This window comes from Buteo buteo, chromosome 14 (assembly GCF_964188355.1).
Source record: "Buteo buteo chromosome 14, bButBut1.hap1.1, whole genome shotgun sequence".
NCBI classification, from domain to species: domain Eukaryota; kingdom Metazoa; phylum Chordata; class Aves; order Accipitriformes; family Accipitridae; genus Buteo; species Buteo buteo.
This window is the reverse complement of record NC_134184.1, coordinates 31723569-31750818: the sequence shown is the minus strand read 5'-3', so window position 1 is coordinate 31750818 and position 27250 is coordinate 31723569. Positions and strand designations below refer to the sequence as shown.

Sequence of the window (27250 nt, the reverse complement as noted above, 5' to 3'; positions counted from 1 at the left end):
ATTTATAACCAGATATGTATCGGATCAAATGCAGACTTAAATTCTAAAAACAGAGAACATTTCACAGAAATTACTTCATGACGTGAGGTGTTCTGGAATAACACTTGACATCCAAGGTAGCTAATAAATTGCCTTTGACAAGGTTAAACAAATTACTAACACATCTTGAGATGCCACTCGTAAAGCCCGCTCTGCTCGCACCCAACATATTTTCCCTTGTCGCTACGGCTTATTTTCTTTCCTCCGCACAATAAAAATCAGCTGAAAACTTTCATTTTTGCTTTTAGTTGGTTTCACTTTCTAGTCGCCCGGAAGCAACAAAAAGTTTCTGTTTAGGTTAAAACCAATCTCGGGTAATACCGAGGAAAGGAGGACTCGGGCACGAATCTAGCTGAAAGAACACCTCTGCGAGCGCTCGGCGAGTATTACGGTGTTTTCGGGAGGGTTTTTTTTTTTACCGACATACAGGCACACACGCTCACTGCCTTTAGCCGGGAAGTCCGAGGGAACCTTTCACGGCTTAGCAGGAGAACAACAACAAGAAGAAGAAGAAGAAGAAAAGAGGTGTCGAAAACCACCACTTCCTTCTCCTTCCTCCCCGCCTGTCACAGCCGCCTCAGCTGTTTCTGGTCGCGCCTCGCATCTGCTTCTCCTCCCCGAACAACCGCCCTCCTTCCGCGGCAGCCGCCCTGCCCTCCCGGGGGGGAGCCCCCCGCTGCCCGGGGGCTGACAGGGGAGAGGCATCTCCCAGCGGCGGCGAAGCCCGGGAAGGAAGACAGAAAGTTTCTTCCACCTTCGGGCAGGCAGCAGCCGTCTACCTCAGGGGCCGGGCTTGCCCTCCGCCGCGCCCGGCACCGGGGGGCAGGTAGAGCCGCTGCCCCCGTCCCCTCACGCCCCTCTCCCCGCCCCGCCTGAGGGGAAGGGGCCGTTTTTTGCCCGTCGCCTCAGGGCGGCGAGCGCGCCTACTCACCGCCATGGCCCCGCCGGCTTCTCCCGGCTAACGGTTCGGTCTCCGACACCGGCGGGCAGCGGCACCGGGGCGGGGAGCGGAGGGGAGTTCCCCGATGGCGCAGCTCGGGCAGGGGCGGCGCCGCGCCGGCCGCTTCGCCGCCACCCCCTTACCCGCCCACTCGAGGTTACCTGCGCTTCGGCCGCCGCTCGGCCGCCTTTTGCCCTCCCCTCCCCGCACCTGTCACTGTCTCCCGCTGCCGCTGCCGCCACCTTCGCCTCGCCGCCTCAGCGCTCCCCTCCGCCTCGCCCGCCGCCGCCCGGCCGCCATCTTTGTGGAGGGCAGGGAGGGGCCGCCAGGGGGGCAGTTGGCTCCGGCGCGCGGTGCGCCTGCGCGGACACCTCCCGGCGGGGAGGGGGGGGCGGGGGGCGGAGTCAGCCGGCGGGAGGGGCGGGGTCAGCTCTATGGGCGGGGCTGAGGGAGACCGGAGGGGCGGGGTCTGCGGGGAGGGGCGGGGCGGGAGCAGCAGGTGGGCGGAGCCTGAGGGGAGGGCGGGGCTGAGGCCTGGGCCTGGGGCCTGGGCCTGGCCTTGGGCCTGGGGTCCGGTCTGGGCGATGGGGCCTGGGCCAGGCTGGGCGGAGTGCAGGGTAGGACGGGCTGCCCCTTCCCTAGTCGCTGAGGAAAAGTCAAAGGAGTTTCAGCTCACCTGCCCGGAGGCCCAGCAGAGCCCCGGGAGCAATGCGTGCCTGACTGAGCGCCCCAGGCGTCGCACGCCCGAGCACGTCGTGTCCAACGTCCGAGGGGAAAGGGGAAGAAAGGTGCTTTTCCAGGCCTTGTGCAGGGAGGAGCTATCTTCCCTCGACACCTGCAACGTTCAGCTGATGTCCTGAATGCTAATTTGTGATTATCCTTTGCTTAATGTTTGTCCTTTCGACTGTTATGGATCAAAATGATTTTATTACAGTGTTTGGCTTAACGACCTGCTGCAGCAGTGGACTGAACAGAATGAGATGGTTTATAAAGTGGTTTTGTTAATTTGCCTTAAAGTTCTCTGTTACTAAGTTAGTAAGTTGCTATTTCTCTTGCATTTCAGCAGCGTTCGGATCATTTTTATAGCTTACCAGCAGGCAGAAGATAGCTCCTATCGACAGGATGCACCAACCGATGTTTTGCCGTCCTGGTTGCTCACTATAGGCCCCCTTTCCAAAACTCATAATTTCACTGGTGAATAGCATCCGAAGCTTACGGTATGTCAGATCTCAAAAACTAGAGAGACTTGGGCCTGATCAATATTTGGATGAGGTACCTCGTTAAGCACTGCAGAAAGCGCTGCTGGTGATTCATTCAGTAGCATTCGTCTGTCTATGAGTCAGGGCTGAACAAATGCCACTGCACAGCACTTGTGGGTTGTACCATCCAGGGGCATAAAACTGGAGATCTTTGCCAATTGCAGCTGTGAGGAGATCACTGATTTTCTTACCTTACTCCAGTTTCAATACGGGTTTCCAGAATTAGCCAGCAGTTTTGGTGGAATCTAGCAAAGGGTTTCCGCAGTTGCTTTTGTCAGGCACCACTCACTGGTGGTGGTGGTGGGGCCAGGAACAGCAGTGGCAATGGGCATCACTGTAGGCAGCCACAGATCCTGGCTTTGTGTCAGATCATGCGGTTTTGAATTGGTGTGTGCAGCACCGATTGTATGTGCCCCACTGCCTGAGAGCCCTGGGAGAGACCCTCCTTCAAGCCTTCTTCTGGCTTCCCAGGGGTGCTGCTCCCTCACATCCCTTGCAGGTGAAATTGAGAAATCTGTGCAATGTTTTGGGTGTGTGGGTGCAGACACACACCTGGGACAAGGAAAAGATGAGAGTGTTTAGGGCTCTTCTCCCCATCCAAATGCTGGTCCTGGTGGTGTATAAGTTTGCATTGCATGACACAGTCCTTCATCTGCTTCCTTCCTTTTTATGCCATAGATAAATTAAGTGTATATAAAATTCCATTTTCTGCTGGAAAACCAATCAGAGTCACCTGGAAGTCATTCTGAATAATATTAAAAGCAGGTGGAAGGTGTGGGGGAACCAATACATTGACCGCTTTATGTCTTTTTAGGGGCTCATGTGAATAAATGGATTTTTCTAAACAAAACTAAACTAGATTGGAGTTATTTACCAGTCTAAATTGCCTATACACATCTCAGCTACTTCTAGATGACTGACCAAATGCTCTTGCTTTCATCCATTGCAGAACTTCCCAGAACGACCCATGGAGACAGAATTTCTTTACAGTATCATACCAGATGTACATCGAAGTGGTAATGGTGAACATTTATGAAATCCATATAGCAGCTAAACCCAGAAGAGGAGAGGTAAGGAGAGAAATCCATCAGGGGAATGTTTTGCAGAGTACCCTCTTAAGACACAGTGTTGACTGTATAGTAATGCCCCCCTTCTGTGGCTTTCATTTCTTCAAACAAAGGTATGGTCTCCAGAGAACTACGAAGAATTGGTGTTATAACAGTCATTATTTCATGTTTGCATTATGTTGTACTTACTCAGCAAAATATATAGCAATGTAGTGCCTGGGATCAGAACTGGGCAACTCACGCTATGTCACTTGATCCAATTCTCCAATTCTCTCCATCCTTGCAAGATGCCCCATCCCTGGAAACATTCAAGGCCAGGTTGTATGGTGCTCTCAGCAACCTGATCTAGCTCAAGATGTCCCTGCTCATTGCAGGAGGGTTGGACTAGATGACCTTTAAAGGCCTTTTGCAACCCAAACCATTCTGTGATGAAATGGGGAGAACCTCCAGTTGTAAAGTTAAAATAAATGGCTTAAGTTGGAGAGTTCAGCATGTCTCCTACAAGCAGCACCCCCTCCATAGTGAGTGACCTGTTTTTACACCTCAGCCGAATTTGTAGGTCACTTGTAATACCTGTGCCAGAAGGGAGAACAGTGACCGCTCTTGGTAGTGGCAGCTCTGCTGTTGTCACATGGAGCTCCCCAAGCCTGCAAGGGCAGTGGTTGCCAAATGCAGATCAGCAGACCTGCAGTCAAACTTTACGGCGTCTTGTGTACCACCAACAAATGGGTTTATCATCCAAACTTCATTTGAAAACACTACTGGGAACATTTACCGTGGTCTCACAGACCTCAGGGACAGCAGTTTGGACTACAGACTGTGAAAGCTTTGAGGTCAGTAGCACTGGTGTCTTCTACCAGACAAGTAGCATCTGTGTAATAGAAAACAATTAAAGAAATACAGCCAGTATTCATTTTCTAAAACAGGTAACTGATGCATGAATATACCTCTGCTAAAATAAACAAGCTATAAGATGATAGCAGCTTTATAGGGTGAGCAAGGTTTAATTTTGATGTATTGATAAAAGATTGCAGAAAGCTTCATTATCACAAAATTGGATTACTGATTCCTGTATGTCGTCTCAGGTATACTGTGTCTTCACCTGAGCTGCATAACACTCATTGTATTTGTCCAGATTGCTTTCAAAGACGCTGCCAATCAGCATAAATTATTTGCTGGTTTCTGATTTGTATGAAAGGATTTGAAGTGTAAAAGTCCCACTTTAATATCAGAATGATGTATCAAAATCAAAGTTTGGTGAGAACTGTTTAATGCTAGGCATGATTCATTTCAATGGTAAAATACGTGTTTGTGGGGAAAAAGGAGTCTGAGATTTAACTGATATGATCAGCTGTGTTTTTACATAATTTTGCAAACTAGCAGAACTCAAAACACATTGAGCAATGGCATATGATAAAATGTTTATTGTGTCTATAACTGTTTTTGACACTTGTTAAAGAATAAATATTGTATGATATATTTTACCATACTTTTCTCAAAATGCTGATGGACACCTTAAAAAGACACAAATCCACAACTCTTTGGCTTCTTTACATGCTTTTCTGGACATGGATGGTGAAGTAAATCATTCTCTGAACGGATTAAACCAGCTGAAATTTTAGAATGATGGTACCAAAATGAATGGGAGGATTAAATGGATAAAAATGCTAATCCCGTCAGAGACAACAAAATTCAACCTGCAATACAGAAGTAACTCTAACACAGTATCAGGAATTTGAGGGAAACTGCAGTTTGTTAAATTGAGAGGACAGTTGGAATCTGCCTTTTTGTGCTTACTGATTTGCCTCATTTTCTGGAAGAAATTCCACCGATTTCAATGGGATTACTTACAGAACTGGGTGTTGCTTAATAAAAACAGGCAGAGCAGATTGTTCACTTAAGATGTTCAGGTGCTAAACCAAACCAAACTCTATGAAAAATACGAATTAGTCAAAAAATTTCAAACTTGATGCTAAGATTCAGACTTCAAAAACATTAGCTGGAGCCCAGCTGACAGAACAGTCTAATTGTGTGGCATTTAATTTCCGATATGTTTATTTGCCAACTGGAAAAGCAAAATAGTCAGGGATTACATGCACAGGAAGAGGAACTACATGGTTTAGACCCCAAGTTCATTTATCTTACTTTATTAAAATGAAAAAAAAAAAAAAAAGCACAAACCTACTTGTTATAATATTACTTTTCAAACTCAAGTCAAAAAAACCAAAATACAAACGGTGAATAATGCCCAACAATGATGTTCACCTTGGCATTCTTGCAACTGATCATTTTGTACCTTGCAAATCTTTGTTTGTTGAATTGAGCCACTAGTTGAACTGTGATTTTCCCATCATGAATTAAAGCTATGATTTCATATTATCTACTGCCTTGAAATGATACTTAAAGCAGTGGTTGTAGACACCAACAAAGCAATATTTATTGGCCTCATCACTTTTAAAAAACACTGATGTTTGTTTTGGCTTTGTGAGCTGAGATATTTCTGAACTGTCGTTAGTGATCTCCTAGTTAACAGTTGGCTTGCGATAGATAAAGCTAAATAATCAGTCAGCCTTGGTTGTAATCAAAATGTTTACCAGAAACATACTTTGAATTTGTGCTTCTGCTTCGAGTTGGTTTGAAATAATTTTGTAGCCTTCCTTTTCAAACCATGGTGAAAAGTTAGACATTAAAAGATCAATTGTATGGAAACAGAAAGACTTAGAAAATTCATGTGCAGAATTTAAGTGGCTAGGTTACTGGTCCGCATTTAATTAGGAGCTTTTTCTTTCTTGAATATTCAGGAATTTCATACCCAAGTTTAGATTTTCCCAGATTTGCTCTCAGGATAAATGGTAGCTTTCATGTGAGGGACCACTGAGATTCAAGTGTGAATTTTCTGGAAGATTGGCTTTCTTTTGGTGAAAGAGCTGTACCTGGCAGAGTTTAGGATGGACTGACTGTGCTTAGGACATTTTGACCTAGCTGAGTAGCAAGGAAGTTACCTGTCCCCTTTGCGCATCTCTGCCTCTAACTTGAGGAGTTTTGAGACACACAAGATTTCCATTATCTCATCCTGAAATGCTGGGTTTGGGGTTTCTGCTGTGACTCTTTTTTTCCAGCCCTTTGAAATACCAGGCTCATGTTGTGCTTGCAAACAAAGAAGTTGAAGAAAGTTTTCGTCAACCTCTTCACATAAGGGTGTATTTCAAGCTTGTTCAGTAAAAAGGCCTCGCAGTGCAAGTCCTTGTCTGGCAAGATAACAGCCTGAGTTCAATGTGCTCATGGAATACTAATTAGTCTCTTCATTCAGATTTTCCTGTTTTCTTCTTCTTCTTCTTCTTTTTTTTTTTTTTTTTTTCCCTCAAGAAGACTGAATATTTAGCATGTCGCCAACATTCTCTGTGGTTTTCTGGAAGAATTTAACTGCTTCATGGTGGCTTGGAGAAAGCTGGTTCCTTTCATATTTATTTCAAGTCTTTTTCTTCCAAATGAAGTATCCAGATGATGTGAAAGCATCATCTGTGTGTTTAGACAAATACTGTTCGCACCTAAAAACTCCATGACAGTGGAAATCAAGTATACTTCACTAGCTTCAGAATAATGGAGCCACTGAAAAATCTTCAAACCAGGATGAGCACAAAGAACAGTCTTGTTTTCTGAAGTTCTGTGCAGGAAAAAGCTCAAGTCATGGTTGATGAGGTGTCTCAGAAATGTTAACAGTGTCAAGCAACTGGCAATTGGTTCCTGTGGCAGGAAATAGCAAAGGCAGCTCAGCGCTACAAGCAGTAGAAGCTGTCCTTATTGTCGTTGGAATTGTAGTTTCCTCCTTTTTAATCGTCATGTGTTGTAAGTGAGTTTGTTTTAGCCTCTGGAGAATGCATATTTTGCTTTTGTGTGGCCTCTGCTCGTTTGGTAAGAATGGTAGTGGCTAATGTACACACAACTCTTGGGCAAACTGAAATATTCAGCTGGTCACTTGGTTTATGCAATTGCATTTGTTGCAGAAAAGTTTGGAACATGGCAGGATGAAGAAGAGGAATAGCCTGTGCCATGAAGGGCTGTTAAAAACAAAGACACCACCTCTGGCTTAAGGAGTCTCTGAGCCACAGATTGCTCAGGGCTGCAAAAATATTGGGGGGAAGTATTACTGTGCAGTTGCCCATTGCATTGCTGTTGGCCGTTGCTGGAGATGGGATGCTGGGCTTTTACAAAGAACTGCTCTTTGGTCTGACCCACTATGCCTGTTTTCATCTACATCTGCTTTTACATTTTGTCTGTGCAAAAAAACTGTAACAAAGAATAGGCTGTCAAGAAATTAAATTATGTTGTGTTAGTCTGTAAGGAAAAACTACCCCTTTGAAATCAAAGGCCCAGCCAAGGTTTTGTCCAGTTCTGTATGTTGATATAGTTGGTGATGAACATTAATATATGTGCGGCATGAGCAGAAAACATAAGTACCTGCTATGGTCTTAGATTCTTGCCAGGAAAAATTGCTCAATGAAGTGAAATCCTTTTGTTTTCTTTGAAGCATCTCTTTGGTTCTAGCTGATACTGTTTTAACACTGAAAACTATTTAATTCTGCTTTAATTTTCTCCCATGTAACCTGTAATCTTTCTATGCACTTCAAGCAGAGATGTGCGTGGCTGATTCTGAATACTACTGCAGATACTGCTGTGCAACCTGGGAGACTCCACTGACTGCACAAGTGAGCAGCTTCTGTTTATTTTTGCATGTTCCTACAAACAAATACACAACTGACAGGTGCTCCCTAATAAAGTGTTAAAAATAAGAAACAAAAAGGAATAAAAATAAATAGTCTGATTTGATATTTTTTAATGCGAGGGTTCTTTGAATTCAAGTGATGGGCATGTTCAGGGATCGTAACTCAAGCAGATTTCTTGTATGCTGACCTTCCCAATGATAGCAGCCTTCATTTCTTGGAAGGACCTATCTTTGGAAATGAGGGTCACGCAGCTTGAAATGTTGCTGATGGTGTAAAAAGAGAAAATGATATGTTTTCTGCATAGTCTTTGGTCTTCTAGGAATCACTCCCCATTTGTTCCAGGGTAGATGAGTACCACTCCAAAGACCCCAGCAAGTAAGAAAAGTCCAGGGACACAATCTGCATAGTCAGCATATCCCTCTTGTCTCAGTAGACAGCCCTTAAGCTCTGTGTCACGGTGGGAAGTTCCACCACTGTCTCACCCTGGATTGTGCAAGAAATACCTGTCTGTGTTTGCAGATCAGATTCTCTTTTGGAAAGATGAAACCCAGGATGTAGCAGAGCTCCCTGTGGGCAAAGCTGTGATTTGAAACTTTTGCCTGAGAAACAGGCATCAAACCCACAAGAAACAGCTATTATCTTTTACACATTTTCTTCAGGAGTGTTTTCTTTCTATGGTAAGTACTTCAATCTTCTGAGCATTTATTAAAATATGGACATAGGAACTTCAAAAATATAGGAACTTCATCATTATTATAATGCCTCTTAATTAATTCTCTCCCCCTCCCTCTGGTTTTCATCATCTTTTGAGTTTAAGGTTTAAGGTTTAAGTGTAAGCCTGTGTTCTTCATACCAGTAACTGATGTGGATCATCAGTGTCACACTTGAAAAAAAGAGAGTTTGCTTCAGACCTCTTTTCATGTAGTGTTTTGGGTTTTCATCTTGTTGAGGGTATTAAAGCATGGTCCTTACTACAGAAATATTATCCGGGAGTGAGCAATTTGTTTCATGCAAAATCTGAGATGTCTGGGGAAATGTTAATTTTAGGTTTCCTGGTAGAAGGCATGAGATTTATGTGGTTTTTCCCCATTTCAGACTCCGGTCACAGTGTGGGCTGTCATCGAAGACTTGGTTAACTCTCCTCTTTTCCTCCAGGATATTGTGTCTTCAGTCTTAGATCAGTCACACAGATCCTTCCATTTTGGTATCATTTATTGTATCTTTGGTTTAGACACTATTCTTATGTTTTATTTTCAGTGTGGTGCAGCCCACCTTTTTTTTTTTTTTCCCCTATTCCACGTTTTTTATTTCCCTCTGACTTTAAATGAAAATGGGTAGAGACCAAGTCCACCCAAGTGGGCTAGTGTCAGACATAGAAGTCTCTTACAATCTTTCTTTCCGCTGGCACTGACTGAAGATACAGAATGATGCAATGTATAAATCTTTTTTTTTTTTTTTTTTTTTATGTTGCCTTCTGTATATCTGTAGGGATTCAGCTTCTCTGGCACTTTCACTTGTTCTACTCTTCAACTTAAGATTATTTTCTGTAATTTTTTTCTGCTGCTGGCACAATGACATGTTCATTAACCACTCCAACCCAAGGTGCTCGAAAGAAATTGTCTCTATCTGGTGACACAGTTCCAACAGCATTTGCCTAGCAGAACATGGGCTTTTACAGAACTCCTCCCCTGGATATTTTTGTGTGTCTGGATGGAGCCCACTGAAAGGTATAACTGACTGCTACAGGGAGAACAGTTTGGCTGCAAGATAAGGAAAGCGGTCTAGACAGATCTGTCTCAGCACACAGCATAAGGTTATTTTGCCTATCTAAAGTTCTGTCCCAGTCGTTTAGTGCACGTTTGTATTTTGAGTGATGACATCCTATTTCTTCAAGGATTTTTATGAGAAGCAATCAGACTCCTCTAGCCCCTACAACCTCCTACAAATCCTAGTTCGTTTGGGATTTTAGGTCCTGTGCTCAGGGCTGCTAGCCTCACTAAAGAAATTTTCTTTTGGTGGAGGAAGAATTTCCATATTCCTGCTAAAGAATTTTAATGTGCAATAGCTGAAGAAGTTATGTTTATTCTAGTATCAGGTGTTTTGACATTTCAGGCTGCAGGGGCATTTGATGCAAGGTGTGTGTCAAAAAGATGTGGGGCTATGTCAGGAATGCTAAAGGCTAATGTGGACCGTGTTATGATACTACATTGTTGCAGAATCAATCAGTGCCTCTCTTGGGATAGATTTGCGCATACCACGAGAGTAACCCCCAAATATCCGCAGGCCTAGACTTGTGGGCTGCTAGACAGAGAACCTGTAATATGGTCTTACACACACTTCTTAGACCACTTCTTCACTTTTCCAGGCACATTTTTGTTGCCTGCAGTCAGCCAAGGAGTCTTATGTTAGTGGAAGGGGAGACTATATCCAGCAGCACTTTAGAAAACCTTGTTGGAAAGTGATATAGCTGGAGTCACCACGTTGAATTCTGATCCTCTCTGAAATAAGAATACAGCAGAAAAAGGTTTAGAGGAAGCAACAAAAATAGGCTGCTGTGTGAGGCAGAGACAGAAAGGTCAGGCTATTAGATGCTGTGAAGAAACAAACAAGGGATGATACAATAGGTATATGCAAAATTTTCCTTAGGTTCTGCAAAAGCATAAGCTCAGGGGAGTTCCCAGTGAGGTTAAAATGGCAATACACCTCAAGCTGATTAAATGTGTCTCTCCAAAAAGCACACAGACTCTCAGAACTCATTACTCAAGCAAAAGTTTTAGGAGGAGTCGAATAAGAATTTCTGCTGTTACCTTAAATAGAAAATAACACACAAGAGGTTATAAAACTTCATGTTCCAGGATGAAAGTCAGCCACTTCCTATTTAGGGTCAGAAAGACACTTCCCCTGGAGGTACACTATTAAGGATTGTCCATTACAGGATTTTTTAGCTTTATATCTCAGTTCAAATTCTGTCAGCGACAGTGTTTCGCCAGATGAAATACTGTTTGGTAACTGCTGGTCTACTCTGTTCTAAATTGAAACCCTCTTTTCAAATGTCTCAGACCATGCTGCTCTAAAACTATTGGTTTTTTCTTTGTCATACACGAGCAGAAGAAATGAGAGGAAATAATTTCCTTGGTTGTTCAAATACCTATTTACTGACTTGTTTAATTAGCTGTGTGTGTAGAGGAGGCAGTTTTCTGGTAGTTTCTTTTCCCTAGAATATTGTAGGCTGAATTCTCTCCACCCTGGGTAACAAAAGCCAAATTGAAGCACTGATCCCTAATTTAGTACCAGTGTATTTGTACAACATTTGAGAGCAATAAAACACTCCTACGTTTTTGCTATGGTACTTATCGTGAGTGAGCAAGCTGCCAGTTAATGGCGTTACTGACTCACCTTCCTGTCTGCCCTGACTTGGGCAGATAGAAAGTGGATGGGACGTTGTCAGAATGGACAACAGCGAGTGAACGCCTCCTGATAACCCACTAACGGGGCATCGAGCAGTCATCAGTGCAGAAAGCGGAAAAATGCAATTAATCCTCTAAGTATGAGAAAATCTGCTGTCATTTTCCACAAAATAACCTCAATCGACTGAAAATGGCTTCAGCCAGTTTTTTAAGCGGTAAAATATTAAGTAAGTGCAGTCTTTCAGAGATGCTCGCTTCTGATCTGCTTTAAAGGGTAAATGTGAAAGCTATGTTGTGCACCCTCCCTGAAATATTTGGCAGGAAGAGTCTTGTTCACGAGGAAAGCATCCTCTTTTCCTTGATCTTCTGCACCAGATGATCTCGCTTTGCCATCACTGGGTTAGCGAATGGGCTGTACACATTTTGGGCTGTACAGCAAAGCTCGAGTCGTGAAAGTTGAGGTATGCGGTATAGGAAAAGACTTTGGTACACCAATAAAGCTGTGTCTCTGGGTGGTAAAAGTATGTGGGATTTTATCTCTTATTTTATTAGGTAGATTAATTACAGGGTTGTAGCTATCACCCCACAGTTAAATCACAGGAGTCTTGCTTATTTTTCACTCTCTTGCTCAGTCCTCTTCATACTTAAATCTCTCTCTCAGAGTGAATTTATTTTCCATGTGGAACATTAAAATGAACTCCCCTGAACCATTATGCTACTCGGAGAAGTAGCATCTATTTAAAAATATAGATATATTCCTAGGGTTTATGCAGCCAGTAACTCAAAATAGCTTGCATATACCACAGCACAGCTATCGTGGACTTAGTCATTCCCACAGAGGGTCTTCGTTACGTTTGAAAAATACTGATTTTGAAATCAAAGGATCTGGTTCTCATTTACACAACTGTGCCAAGAGGCCTTGTAGCGGTTGCAGATGACATTGCACAGACCTCTTGGTCTCCAGCGCTGAGGCATGAGACGTTCACAGCATCGCCCTGCTCAGACTTCCCACCGCGTATGACCCTTCTGTCCCAGGCACAGCAGAGCCCTGTGGTCCATTCCCCAGGGTGCAGGATGGAGCCCACCCATGGTCTATGGGCCCTTTTATGAAATACTTCTGCTAGTTTCTTCTGAGAGTACCACATGAATTTCTTTACATTCTTAATATTGTCTCACCTCCCTTTTACTATCAGATTGACTTTTTTTTGCCGTGTCTGGCTATGCCATGATTTCATATGCGTACGTGCATTTGTATTACTTCATCACTCGAAATGCTGAGTAAAATGGCCTTTTTTCACACTCAGAGAAGTTGCTTACCTGGTTTGTATGCATTAGGTTCCCACTCATTTCCAACCAATGTCTCTTCAGTGTGGAGTAGCACTTGTCCAAAGAGCATTGAGCCTGGTCGTTAGCTGTAACAGCAATTTTCTTTTCTCAATGGGGGTGTTTGCTGCTCCAGCCATAACTTATGAGTAGAGATGCCTCTAATCTACAGGGCCCTGGAGCAGGAGTTTTCATCCTTTACCTCTGATACCTACTTAGGACTACTTGAGGTCAGTAAGTTCTGCAAAGAGCATAGATATCAGTAATAAACATTTTTAGGTCATTTGCCCACATGTTAATGTGACATTTGTCATGGAGTGCTGCCTGTTTGTATGCCAGCATTTGCCCCCTGACTGTTGGTATATCGAGATACACCCAAAACCCGCCCGTTTTCTCACTGACTTTAAAGGGGACTTAAAACGACTGGCTGATTTGTAGAACAGCGGTCAGATGATTTGCAGTCAGATGAATTTTGCAATTGAAATGGCGACAGGTACATAACTGGACCTGGTGAAGGACAAGGCCTGCCTGCACTTGGTGGTCTTTGTTTTCTTTGGAGGATGTAAGCATGCACAAATATTGCTGGAGCCCAAAAGAAAACTTTTGGTTTCATGTATTAGGTATTCCGTGGTATAAAAAAAATAAATAAATTTCATAGGATAAATGATTTAATCTGGCTTTCAGCTTAGTATCTGTTTATGTGGTGACACTTTCCATCTCCACTATATTGTCTTTCAGCTGTAATATTTTCTTCACTTTGCAGCCAACTTATTGAAGTCATTTGCCACAGAAGGTTTTGAAACGTATTATTTATGGCTCCAGTCTGTCACCCTCAGACAATATTCTGAGATGATGTAATACAGCTGTACATAGCATTTCTATATTTTTCTATGCTTTGTCAGTTTTTTCTATACTTTATCCTTTAAAAGATATAAAAGATAATATTTATTTTATCTTGTGCTAGAATTCTTAAGAATATACGCAAAAGCTATTAGAAATTATCTTCTCTGTTCCATTTTTGAAGTTTTAGATTAATTCCTGTAGTGTGAAAGGGCTAAATAAGTTCTGATCAATTTGGTTGAGTGTATAAGCAAACTCCCTACTTTTTTGTCTTTGTTATATCTGAATTTGGGATTTCAAAGTGCTTTTGAGACTATTTTCATTGTTAGGAAGGGAAGTGACTTTTTTTTAGAGTTCTTCAATGAATGAGTTCACAGTTAGCATGACATATGAGACTCATTTCCTCATTTGTTACTATTTTAAACGTATACTTATCCTCCCACTGTTCCTGAAAAAGTTCTGTTTTTTGTAGATTCTCCGCCCAAAAAAACCCTATAAAAACTAACATAGCTCCTTACCCTGGCAGACACTGGGCAGTCCCTTTGAATAATGAATAGGAAGGTTGATGCCCGTGAAGGTCATGTCTCCGTGGACATTTTGGTGGGGTCCCTTTGGCAACGCTGTGCAGGTTCTACGCACCAGCCGGGCACGCTAGGTTTCCTTATAGGCAATGGAGAGGAATGGGCACTTCTTGGGTGCATTTCGTCCGCATTGAAGACAGAAAGGTGTAAAAGATGTGGATGGGTTGCATTCTAACTGTAAGAGGAAAGCCAAGAGTCCCTCTGCCTGGGAGTTTCTCTCATTCCCTGGTCCTGAAGTCAATCCCTGCCCGGTTCCTGGCATAGCTCAAAACTTCTCGGAGCTGCGGTACCTACCTACAGCTTTGGCACGGCAGCCAGAAGTGACTGGGGTCCAATGCCCAGACGTCCTACTGAGTGGGAATAGATGTTGTTCACTTTGCAGGGAATCGTTACAGGGCGGCATTCACTGGGTTCATGGCTTCCTCCTTCACCCCAGGCGTTGCGCCATGGGTATGCTCAAATGTAGGGATGCTCTTGCACTTAGTCTAAATGTAAATGCTTGCGTGCGTTGCACTGGTTGGAAGTACAGTGTTTTTCATCCCACCTGCCTCTGCTTTTTCATGTCAGTGCTATTGTATGATCTCCCTGACTTTGGAGATTTGCATATGTAAAAACTCTGGGTTTAGTCATTCTTATAAAACTATGCGCAGGCACAGTATATGAAGAATAAGAAGTAATGAGGAATAAGAATACTGATTTACAGAGTGCTATTTAACGCAAACTTGCCAAGTGTATCTTCTTCCAGAGCTTTAATGAAGACCAAAGTTGTCTGTGATGACCATATAATTAAAAGGAGAATGTTCTCTCCTCTCGTGGTCACTGATGTATTGATATGGTTGGCTGTGGCAAATTAAGTTGCATCTGAAATTTTGTTTCATAAATCATGTTTGCTGTGAGACCAGCACAGAGCATTTGAACTTGAACTGTGTTTCTTCATTTTAAGTTTAACCAAGTTCCTTTGATTTCTGTTGCTTCTGGTTTGTAAAATCATTCTTGGTTAGGTTTCTTTATTTGCTTTGAATCTCTGATATATTCCCAATCTGATTTAAATCCACAATATTTTATTCATCTTACTTCTTGTGTAAATCATTGTTTTCTCCAGTTGTCCTTTTAGGAAAGTATGAGGAAAATAATGCTTAACCTCTCTAGAAAACTGTCTCCTAAACAGACAACTGTCTTCTGTCTTGCAGACAAAATAGCTACTCCCCAGTTGCTTTAGTGCAAATGTAGTTATACAGTCCTTCTAGCAATTTTTTGCTGACAGAATCATAGGTAAAATAGCGGGTTTGGCTCCCAGGAATTTCTAAAATGGGACAGTGATATTTTTCTTTCTCCCTCATAGCTTTTATGGAGGAAAATTTCTCCCAGTGGGAAAAAAAAATATCAAAATTTTGATGGCCCTTCTATACTTTTTCAAGCAATGCTTCTGCTCGTAGTCTCCCATATTGATTTTACAGTCCAGACTCTCTCAGTGAAAAATATACTTGATAGAGTTATTTGGCTAAAATATAGCAATTAACAGGCAAGATGGTGTTCTTAAGATTTAGCAACTGGTTAATTAAATACATTTGTCCACTAGCTAAGTCATACATGATTTTACGATAAACTCTGTTTCTTCTAATTTGTCTTTTCCTTGTTCTATCTGAACGTTTAATTAAAGCAGTCCATTCTGGGTATAAACGGCAGATACGAGTTATGAGGAATGCATGAGTCCAAGCTAAGCTCAGCTGCACCCTGTTGATTGCACAGAGCGTGGTCAAGGCTTCCAGGTGATTCTCCTCTCCTACCGCAGAGGGAAAGGTTTGGGGATTTTTCAGACCTTGTGCTTTGCTGCTGTGCAGGAATGCTGCTAAAGATGTGAATGGGAGCATCAATACTGACAACAGTTTTGGCTTTAACCGTAAAATAGTCTTGCCTCTTTCAAATAATTTTTCAGCGCCGGTGTTTTATAGCAGTCAGGTTGTCAGGTTGTTGGTGTTGCAGAGACTTCTTCTCTAGATAAGAAATTAGAAGCAGAGGGAAGAGAGGTACAGAACCTGAGAGTGGACATCTGAACAAGAGCTTCATCTTCCTGTACAATTAATGGAGAACATGCCCGAGTATTAGTTCCTTCCTCTGAGTTGTGCCTGGGAGTGACTTTCCCCAAGGGAGCTGGGGAGGCTGGTTTTCTAATTTAGTTCTCTTAAGTCAGGTACCAAAAAATGGTAGGACAGGAATGGTGACACAGTAATGGGTTTGTTCTTGTGAATTTGCCTGTGAGATGTGCTGGCCAGTAAATACTTACCGGCAGTGGTGTTGATGAGTAATCAGCAAGCTTCAAGCAGGAAATCGGAGCGGACATCTCGGTGCCACCGAACTCTTAGATACTGAATTCACTGGAACTCTTAGATACTGAATTCACTGGAACTGGTATTTCACCCCTGTGGGCAAAATGCAGCAAGATATACACCCATCCTGTCCTAGCTTTCCTGATCGGGTGCTCTTGGGCCGTGTAGGGAAAAGGTACTCCGGTCCACAATTTCAAGTTACCCAACTCGCACAGAAGGAATTAGATTATCTCTGTGACTGTGGGGAAACACAGAGATGGATGGAAGATGTCACTAAGAAATGAACATGGAAAGCAATTTGTCGTTTTCATGTCCAAATCTGTATGACAGTGATATTCTCTTAATTGAAAGCTGTGTTTTCCTGCAAAAGAAAAAGAAAGTCTGTCTTGTCTACCCTGCAAAGTTCATTGTGGTTGTGAGAGAAAAGAGTCTTTGAAGAGACTTTCATGAATATTAAAATCTGCTTTTACTGAGAGTTTCCCCTGAATCTCTCGCAATATAATTAAATGGTGGTCTGTGTAAGGGATCACAATTAGCTATTACTGGACCTGATATTTTCCTTAAGATCAGAGGTCACACACATGGATTTACCAGAATTTTCAACTCAGAGGAAGAGAGATTGCCAAGGGGGTTGGATTCATCTGAGGGCATGTCTGGGCTGTGCATGGTGTTAAAAATCCCCGCCTTAGATCTGGGTAGCTGGATACGAGCATGGGGACCAGTGTGTTGCCAAGGGGAGACAGTAGCTTGAGTCGCAGAAGCAGAACGCCTGCAGTGCTACCTCAAAGGTGTCTTGCCCATCTTTTGGAAGCAAGGTTGCAGGTGCAGCTACCCCGTTCCTGGCTCCAGATCTGGTGTTTTCAGCGTTGGTTTGGCGATCCCAGCACCAGAATCCTCTGTGCATGCACCCCCGTTGTGCAGAAGTATTATCCCCAGGTTTTTAATGTAAAACCGTCGGGTAGGAGCTAACAGAAAGTGGCTTATCAGGTTCAAAGTGATGCCTTGTTCCTTAAGAGATGGAAACAAATTTTAACGGGAGTTATCCAGCCACTTAAATATTCGCACTTGGTGTAAGGGAACTTGCTCACAGATCTTGCCAGAGTGGGTAAAGAAAGCTTAAGACAGCTGGTATAATAAGGTACACAGCAGATGGTCTAGAGACCCCTGAACCTTTACTCTTGAGTCACCCTCTCATCGTACTGCAGCCACCCAACCCTGATTGCCATGTTAAAGCAAATACCCCTGAGGAAGAGGGATCAGCTACTGAGCGAGTCTGTCTTTCCCTAATTCTGCATTTGCACCTGCCAGTGCTATTTTGGCTCTCCTAGCAAGGTGAGATCAAAGAAGCACCTTCCCTATAGCCAGGGGAGATTAGTTGCTGGGGGGGTGATGTGTTTTTTTAAAGTAATTTTTTCCCTGAAGTTGACTTGTATGAGTCAGCCAGACCCAGAAAAGGGAGAGTGCGTGGGTGTGAGAGGTTTGCACAAGATTATTACACTCTCTCAATATTCTGTGTTTCTTGTCATCCATCTGTAGTTTCAGAGAATCCAAAAATTAACCTTGGACGGGAAGCAAAGCACAGCTCTTAAATGCTTATTTTTCTGGTGTCTTTTCTTTCATGTTCTGAGGTGCTTTTCTGGAAATATACTTAAGTGACTGGCTACAAAAAACATTTGAGATGTGATTTATATGGAGAGGACGGCTTGAGCCCCTCCTTCAGACCACCGTGCGCTGAAGTGCCGTGTTTGGCTTGTCCTGCAGGGAAACAGAGAGACGGGTGTTTTCATCGTCTGTCAGGGGAAAACCCACTTCAAGATGTTGTTACCATATTTTAGGGAGGGGGGACTGTGTGGTTTGCTCAGGAGTCTTTGGGAAGGCTTTAAATAATGTTAATTATTATTTAAAGGTGGCCACTGGGAACATGGTGAGCAGCAGCTTCTAGAAGGAGACGACAGATGGAAATACCATTAGGTTATCTGACAAGACCAGTGTAGGTAGAAAGGGGGAAATAAAGTTGGAGTGGAGACACAGTGGAGTTCCCTGAAGGGGAAAGACCTCTGGGATGTCTTAGAAACTTCACTCACAATTTAGAAGTATTTTCATGGCAAAAGTATAATGTCACAAGGCCAATACCAACAGGTGGGACAAAGGATAGGTTTCTCTCTGCACCCTTTTCCATGGAGGAGGAAAGAGGAAAAAGCTTCAAACTCTTGGCCAGTTATTTAGGGACATGGTGAATGCCAGGGAAAATGAAGTGGGAAGCAATAGTGGAGAAACAGCCTGGAGTATGGACTGATGGGAAAGCCATGTGAAAGAAAAAAAGGTTTAGAGCACAGAAGGCGACAGAAGACACAGTTGAGAAAATATGAGAGGATGGGGAAGGTAGGAAAAAGGGACTTAAGAGATGGTTATTTATTTTCAAAGAGGGAGAAGAAAGAATAAGAGCGGAAATGGTAGCAGTGAAGAAAGAGGCTAAAATCAGAAACAGAGTTAGAAGAAAACGGATTTTGTATGAAAAGTAGGGTTAAAGAAATGTTCCTGGAGATGAAACAATAAGTAAATTTAGTAAAGTATTAAAAAGAAAAATGGGAGAGTGAAAAAGAAAGTTCCAGAAGGAAGAATTAATAAGTAAAGGAGAGTAAACAAGAAAAGGAGAACAAAGTCAAAGGAGAGAAATTTTATGCTCTACAAAGCTTGATTCTGACCTATTTTGATATAAAATATCTTTAATATATATTGGACAGACAGTACCAGGGTAACTTTGGGGGAATTGGGGAAACCAATCTGCCTGACCTTAGAAGACAGTGGTGCTGGCTGAAGCTCTGCAATGGGAAGGGGAGATCATGGCTCTGAATTGGCAGCCCCTGCAAATAAATCTCACAGACCTTTGCAAACTTCTGTAGGGCCTTTTAGCAGGCCCTCTCTGCAAACACAGGGGCCAGCTTTCCGTTTTTAAGGTACAAAACCGCTGCCTCAAACCACACCTAGAATCCTGGTAAAGTCAAATCACTGCCTGGGCTGTACATCCTTATTTGCCAAAGTGGGATGAAGTCAATAGGCTTACCAGGATGGTAGGTACTGGCCACAGTGAAGGAAAAAGAAGGGGAAAAGGATAGAATAATAATTTAAATGGAAAGGGGCCTCTGCACACCTCCAAAACACAACTGGTGCTCGAACCCCAGGCACCTTGGTGGTGCTCTGCAGGACTTGCTCCAGTATATCAGTGTCTGTCTTGTACTGGGAAGCCTGAAATCACACACAGTACTCCACGTGAGGTTTTGCAGCAGATGCACAGGCTTTGGAGTTTATGTGTGTAAGAGCAAAAAAAAAAAGCTGAAGGTTACAAAGAAAGTGCAAGTGTTCAAAAATCTCTGTAGCTACCCTGTTATTAAACTTTCAAAATCTAGGCATTTCCATTTTAGCATAACTGCGTTCAGTGTTGTAACTCCGGGCCAAGAAAAACACTCTTCTAATAGTCTAAAAGCATGCAGTTTAAAAATTATGCCCACTTAAGAAGTAATTTCTCTCATTTGATATTTAACTGCTTCCTTTTTCTCAGATTCCAGAGGGCTGTTTGGAGGGAAAGGAAGTTTTGCCCTATCACATGGTTGATACTGTGGAGACTGAAAATAGCGAAGTACACCAGCCAAATTTAGCATTACCTTGCACTCAAATATGCTGCTTCTTATCTACTCTTTTACTATGAAATAATACAGTTTAGTGTCACATATTTATGGTTCTCCCACTTTTGATCAAACGAAACCCTCTTACTCGAGGCAAGGGAAAGGTCTATTAAACAGAGACACAGACACCAGATGACTCAAGATATTTGTCTTTTTCGAGGATAATGTTAGAGTGTGGAGCCAAAACTTGGTTCAGAGGCTGCCCTGAGGCCCCTTGGGGTTACATTTTTTTAAAAAGCAGCCAATAACCCTCGCCTCCAGAACGACAAAACTCATTTCACTGACTCATCTTTCCAATAACAGTCACATCATCATTTTGAAAACAAGTAAACCCAATGACCAAATCCAAACAATTTCCTTGAATGGAGTGGCCACGAGAGGCTGAGCTTTTATTTCACCTACCAGCTCTATATTGACAGTCAGATGTGCCTGGGGGAGCACCTCAGGGGGTAGGGGAATGCACCTGAAATAAAATTGTGGTAGGTGCTACCTTACGGAACGAATATCCCTGTACCCTTAAGCAAACCCTGCTGTTATCACAGGGAACTTTTGCACTGCATTACCCAATGCATACCATTTGCATTCCAAATACCCATTACATAAATATTTGTCATCCTCACTTGTTTTGCTACGAGCTGTGTAAGCTCTTTAGGGCTGTGCCTCGTGATCCGGACACTGGGTTCATTAAGTCATGTTCGGTTCCACTTCCCTGTGACTTCTCCCGTGACTTTTGACCGTTACCAGAGTTTCTCTGCACTTCAGTGCGCAACTCATAACACAGGAGCCAGAGCTCTTGCTGGCCAAAGAAAAAGCCATTAAATCTTATGAGGATCTTGCAAATCCAGGTAATGAAGCTGTATCCAGAGGATTTAGGAGGACCATGAGATTAAAAAGCTGATATATTGTGTGAGGCCAGACACAGCCCTGTCTGACCGGGGATGTCCCTTTTACCAGGCACACACATACCCACCAAGCAATGAGAAAAGGGGTCTTCGGTTTCTCCCTGTGAAAATACTTACATGCATTTAGCAGGCACTCAAAAAGTTACAGAAATAGCCACCTTCTCTGTCTCCTGTGGTCCAGTTAATACATTTCTGAACACTATAAAATGCTCACAATAGAGATATTGGAAGGTAGATACAGGGGGAGATAGTTATGAGATTGCGTGCAACATTTTGCATAGTCCAGTGTACTAAAAGATCATCTTTAACCAAAGAAAAAGATCAGATTTCCTACAGGCAGATCAGTAGATGTGCCGCTGGCATGTACACCTAAGGATGAGCCGCTACATCACAGGAAAGATTTAAGACTCTTTGTAATCTGGTCATGTTAGTATGATTTGCTCTTGGCCTTGTAGGAACTGAATAATAACCTGTCTTACAGAAAGGATGCTGTGAAGATACGCTGTTTTTTAACCACCTTCACTAATGCATGTAGAAGATAAGATATCTCACAGATAGTGAGAAATCAATGAGCTTACATTTCTTCACTATGGTAGCTGCTAGCACCAAAACACTGGACATAATTGTTACCTTCTTCTGAGTTGACATCAGTGTGCCCATTTTCGCAGGGATGTTCCTTGAGGAGCAGAGAGATGAGTCTCAGGGTATTGAGGTCTTTGTCATAATTTTTCTTTTCTTAGATTTTTCTTTGAATTTGGAGTTCACAAAGTGAGGGACAAGACGCACCACTGACACATGGAGAGAGCAAAGGCATTACTTTTTCAGTCTCAGGGTCTTTCTCAAGATATTTTAAGATCAAGATATTTTCAGTACATGGCAAGATAATTGGAGGTGACGTTTTTCCTTTTTAGAAATTTTCAATGGGACCTGGCTATTTCGATAGCACTTACATTAGAACAGAAGGAAATTTAAAAGAAAAGTTTGTCTCTTTTCTCAGTGCCTATTCTTTTCTAGGCTTCATGAGGTGTTGCTTGGAACATAATGATTTTGCAGACAGCAGGAGTATTATGTCAGTGTTGGCAAAAAGATATGATATCATTATTCCTTGGAAGGTGTTTTTTTAGGCTGTTTGTGTTCCCTTGCGGTGCACCTTCAGTCCCCACCCACACCTGCTGCCGTGTCTGCTCTGAGGGATGGAAAGATTGATTTTGTCTAATTTTACCACCCACTCTGAAGTAGTTGGTTCATAACCTCTGCTGAGACTCTTCACTTCGTGCCAGATTTTGTGAATGGCAAAGCTGCCTAAAAGCCAGCTTCTTAAATGTTGAGCCCCTTCTTTATAGAAAATTCCTTACAGAAAAGTAAACAGATCGCCCTCTGAACTCACTGTATGTATGGTGGTGGCCTCCATGGTTTATTTCATTTTCCTCTCTTTCTCTATCCCTGCACACACATTTGCACGCACGTGCACATGCACATGCACACACACTCGCGCGCTCACATTTTGAGGACTAGCAGAGCAATTCAATGTTATAATTCTTATCCCTTCTCTGAGCTGTGAAATTGTTAACAACACTGACAATGAAATCAATATCACAGGCGTCTGACTGGGAACCCACTGAAACTAAAACTCAAAGACCGTAGTTCCAGGTGCTTTGCAAACTCCAACTATTTCTGCATCAGGCACCCACATTTCATATTTTGAGGTCGTTCCAAAGCCACCACAAAGAGAGACTTCGCTTTTTAGAAAAGAAAATAATGCAAGAGTTTTTTGAAAGAATATTACGTTTATTTGCTAATGAAATAAGAAGTCAGAGCCTGGAGAATATCTATAGGATTTACCTGCATCCAAGTCCTGTTCTGTCTCCCTCCTGTTGTATTTCCCTAAAGGCATGCTCCACACTGAGCAAAATAATATTTCAGCCTGGTAGGAGCTGCCTATGTGTGTCTGTGCAGCCTAGAGAGATTCACAAGTCCAGCAGCCCTGCGCCCTGTGCCTTGGCTTGTAGGACCCCAGGGCACGCTGCCTCTGGCTCCCCACTGCTCTCCGCAGGAATCCCCCCTCCATCAGGTTTTGGGAGCTGCCACACCTAAATAACCCTAGAATTGAACAAGAAGGGAACCAAAGAAGTACTCAAGAGCTTTATGACGTGAGGGCTATTCAGGCTTGCCTTTCCCAAACTGGATTTGGTCAGTACCAGACAACTTTGTTAGAAGTGTTGCAGGAGGTTTAAAGGGCAAGCATTAGTCACGCTGGTGTGTTGAGACTAATGCGAGGCTTGATTCATAACCTGGATCAACAGAGGATACTTGTCAATGGGAAGGTAAAAGGGGCAGCTCTAACATGAAAGAGTACGCAACATTAAGCAACTGTTCCTCTCCTGCAAAGAAATCTATTTGTGGTATATGAAGCTGAATTACGATGACAGTGCCCATCATCATGTGAAATAACATGTGACTCGGTGTTGGCAGTTATCTCCATCATGGACAGAGTCTTCATACAGATGTTTTCTGCTTTATGGAAATCTTAAAGCACGTGAAGTTGGGAAAGATGAATAAAAGGCTCTGCAGCTCGATTTGCTTCGCGGAGGAAGACTTCATGCTAAAACTGCTGGCCTGAATGAGAGATGAAAAATAAAAATGGCTTGTTTCAAAGCTCTAGTGTGAAAAACGCAGCAGCTTTGCCCTGTGCTTTGACCAGTTCTACGATGAATGGTGACATTTGACTGGCTTCTCACTGTGAAGGGAAATTTAACACAACTGTGCTGGCATCTTAAAGGTCAACTGTCCCTCTCTGACATTCCCTTCTTTAGTAAGAGAGCTGGCATCACTGCATGTGGGAGCAGTCAGGGTCTTCTCAGGGTCTGCCCCTAAATAGCCCTCAGTATTGTGCACAGCTGCACGAGTCCATTAATATGTCCCTCTCAAATGTCCATCATTTTGATGTAAAGATCGTTTAAAGATCAAGTATACTTTCATCCCATGCAAATCTGCATGCCCTCTCATTGCTAGTGTGGAAAATTCTTTGCATCAGAAATACACCGAGGTTGCAGGAAGAGCTCACAGGATCATAGAAATGTTGGTTGCAAAGGGCTCCAGTCTGACCTCTGACTCGAAGTGGGAATATCATCAATGCTGGCTCACATCAGACGTAGCTTTGTACAGCCAAGTCTTGAAAACCTTCAAGGCTGGAGATGCCACCGTGTCTCTGGGTCCTTGTTCCAGTGCCGCGCTACCCTCCCAAAGAAGAAGCCCTTTATGCCAGAGGCAAGAAATCCCATAGCAATAGAAGTTTCCTGTGTTAATAGGATTTTTTCTTTGTCACATGTAAGGAGGCCGCCATTTGGGACACACTCAGCTGACTGGTATGACTTGGTGCTGCCTTTCAACAGTGTAAATTACAAACCTGGTATGAACTTAGATGGCAGATTTAAAGCCTGCAAGGATTTTTAGCTAACGAATTAGCTGTGTGGTGACATCATTAAACGATAGTGAGAACTTCTGTTTGCTTTTCATTGCATAAATAGGTGGGAATCCTTGAAAAGCAGCACCAAATGACTCATGAAGTCACTTTGTGCAGTGTGGAAAGCTTAGGGCTGTTCCAGTTTCTGTCGTGGGAGAGAGAGGCATCTAACTCCCTGCCTCTTCCTCAGACCTTTCACTGGGCCAGTGTTTCCCTACGGAGCAGAAAGGCGGCTCTTCAGACAGATATCTTACGCATATCAGCTGATCGGACATCATCTATGTGCATGGCTGTGTCCATGACCTTGTCATCTTCAGCTGTGACGTGATGTGACCTAGTTGTAGGTCATGCTGGGTGGCGTTACTTGCCATGGAGGTGGGCTGGGAGCACGCTGCGGTCTCGCAGCTCTCCGGCTGTGCAGTGGTGTGGGGAGATGCTGGTAGCTCTACTGGAGATGTTGGTAGCTCTACTGGAGATGCTGGTAGCTCTACTGGAGATGTTGGTAGCTCTACTGGAGATGCTGGTAGCTCTACTGGAGATGTTGGTAGCTCTACTGGAGATGCTGGTAGCTCTACTGGAGATGTTGGTAGCTCTACTGGAGATGTTGGTAGCTCTACCTGAAATGCCAGTAGCTCTACTGGTGGATTTAGAGAAGTGCGTTTCATTTCTTGTCCGAGGTCGTGGTGAAACGTTCCTTGCGCTCTTAAGCAGCTGAAATGCAAGAGGGCTGCGTTTCAGTGGTACGTGAAAGGATCTCTTTGTGCAGCTAATCTTGCAAAGCGCTGTGGAGTTTGTCACAGTGCATGACCGCTACCCAATGCAGACCAGTCACTCGGCACAGTCCATGGATGTTTAAATTCAAAAGTTCCATAAATACTTCACCTGGTCTCGGGGAAAAAACAAAAGAAAGTGCATAAAGCAATCTGCTGTCACTACATGAAATATAAATCCTCCCAGTCTGAGGTGCAAAATCTCAGCAAGCTTTATTTATTGCTTGCTTGCATCTCCATGGTTGCTTCTGTTTCTCCATTAGCGGAGGAAGTGCCAAACTGCTTCCTCCGCCTGGGACTGCCTGTGGGGTGTCTGCTGCACCTCTCCATGCAGGAAAAGGTGCAGAATTCCTCTGCATCTGAGATCTCAGGCTTGGGTTTTGCACACATAAGACCTGCAAGTCTTACTGTTTGTAAAAAGCAGCAAGGCCTGTGATTATTTAGTCATCGTAGAGTTCAAACCTTTTAATTTTCCCCATAGCTTGTGCTTTAATGCTCTGTTGATGGGCTGTGCCTGCTCCTGGAGCTGTGTGTGCAATTCCTGTTGACTTTAATAAAAACTGTACAGGGTATCTGAGACAGAAGTAATTTCATAATATTGTTTTCTTTTCTGCCCCATATTGCTCTATTCTGTAGCATCTGTTTAATAAGCTTCTTTTTCCCACTGGAGATTCTCCTCAAACCACAGTGGACTGATGACTGCAAGCCAACTAACTTTTTTCATTCGAAATATTTTAGCTGAATATTTGGGTCACAAAGAGTGAGATCCCAGCCATGACTTGCTATAGATGTCCGCCTGCCTCCGGTGAATTCTTCACAGGACCCAGCTTGCAGTGATGAACCTGGAAAATTCACGCCGTCCTTTTTCTTTTTGTTTTTTTTTAATGGCAGGAGACACACTTAAATCCACTTAAAGCTGAGACTTGGACACCTCTGGAGCAAAAGCTGCTGATCAGAAGAAATTCCTCCATGGTCCACACCATGACTGTCAGTGTGGGCTGTGTGGAAACCATCGATTTCCTTCCCCCGGGGCATGAGTTGGGGTCACACCGCTGCGGGAGCTGCTGTGACGGAGAGATGCTCGGAGATAGAAATGACAGCCCCTGTACTGTGACCTCTGTGTTAGGCAGGGAGCAACGGGGGTGTTGAAAAAGCAGGAGGTCCACGGTCGGGTGGACATGCGTCGTGAAGGTTAGTGCCTCGTTGCACTGCGTGGCCCCGGCTCTGCGGTTCCCTTTGGATGGGGTTTGTGCCTGAGGCGTGCCAGGAGCAATTATTCCAGTATTGAGTGGAAAGCTGGCAACTACTTCGGTCAAGACTTCATGTGGAACTTCTTGGTTTTTTTTTTTTATATTATTATTTCTTCCGTTTTTTGAGTACAGTGCTGCAGATGTCCATCTTCAGTCATGCATCAACCTGGGCATCAAGGTTTAAGGGGGTTTGTTTGTGTGTTCAGGCTTGTTTCTGTTTCCCTTCAGTCCTCCCATTCCTCCAAAAAGCCTGCTGTCCTTGGGAACCCCAGCGGGTTTTGCTGGGCTTCCTCTAGAGGATAAATCGTGGGGAGATAACCATTCCTTGGGACCGACCACCGCTAGCTCAGCTGTCGCTTCCCTGAGATGGCAGCTCTTTCTGGGTTACTGTCAGGAACCAAGCAGTTCCTTCCCTTTTGCCTCGCCTGGACAGACCCACTGGCAGCAGAAGATGGCCACAGGGAATCAGAAACCTTCTCCAAGACAGGTGCCTGCTGCCCTGGGCATGAAGCAGGCTGTTTTTCAGTGAAGGCTTTGCTGATGCTCACAATGAACAAAGTTCAGTTAGAAGGAGGCTTTCCTTCATATAGAAGAAATCAATTGCTTTAAAAATTGCATTTATTTTGTATGGAAATGTCATTTCTAAGGGTGAGTGGCTGACGAAGCCTTATCATC

The 27250-nt window shown here is 43.5% G+C and overlaps 1 protein-coding gene and 1 long non-coding RNA gene across 5 annotated transcripts in view; one reads left to right on the top strand and one right to left on the bottom strand.

Moving 5' to 3' along the window:
* The window catches only part of FNDC3A (fibronectin type III domain containing 3A), a 121893-nt gene extending 120601 nt beyond the window's left edge, over positions 1-1292 (bottom strand). The window contains exon 1 of one of the 3 annotated variants that reach the window (XM_075046227.1): positions 1190-1292. The gene's annotated coding sequence lies outside the window, so the exon portion shown is untranslated. Of the gene's footprint in view, positions 1-970; positions 1155-1189 lie in introns of those variants that run through there. The other 2 variants (XM_075046231.1, XM_075046228.1) reach the window with 2 other exon arrangements.
* LOC142039565 (uncharacterized) lies at positions 35-27027 on the top strand. 2 transcript variants are annotated; one of them, XR_012652939.1, is made up of 6 exons: positions 35-564; positions 2043-2196; positions 3188-3308; positions 7938-8011; positions 8549-8706; positions 26217-27027. It is a non-coding gene; the product is annotated as an uncharacterized LOC142039565 (long non-coding RNA). The 2 variants fall into 2 exon arrangements; XR_012652938.1 differs by lacking the exon at positions 26217-27027 and adding an exon at positions 9125-12715.
* Positions 27028-27250: the final 223 nt, after the last annotated feature.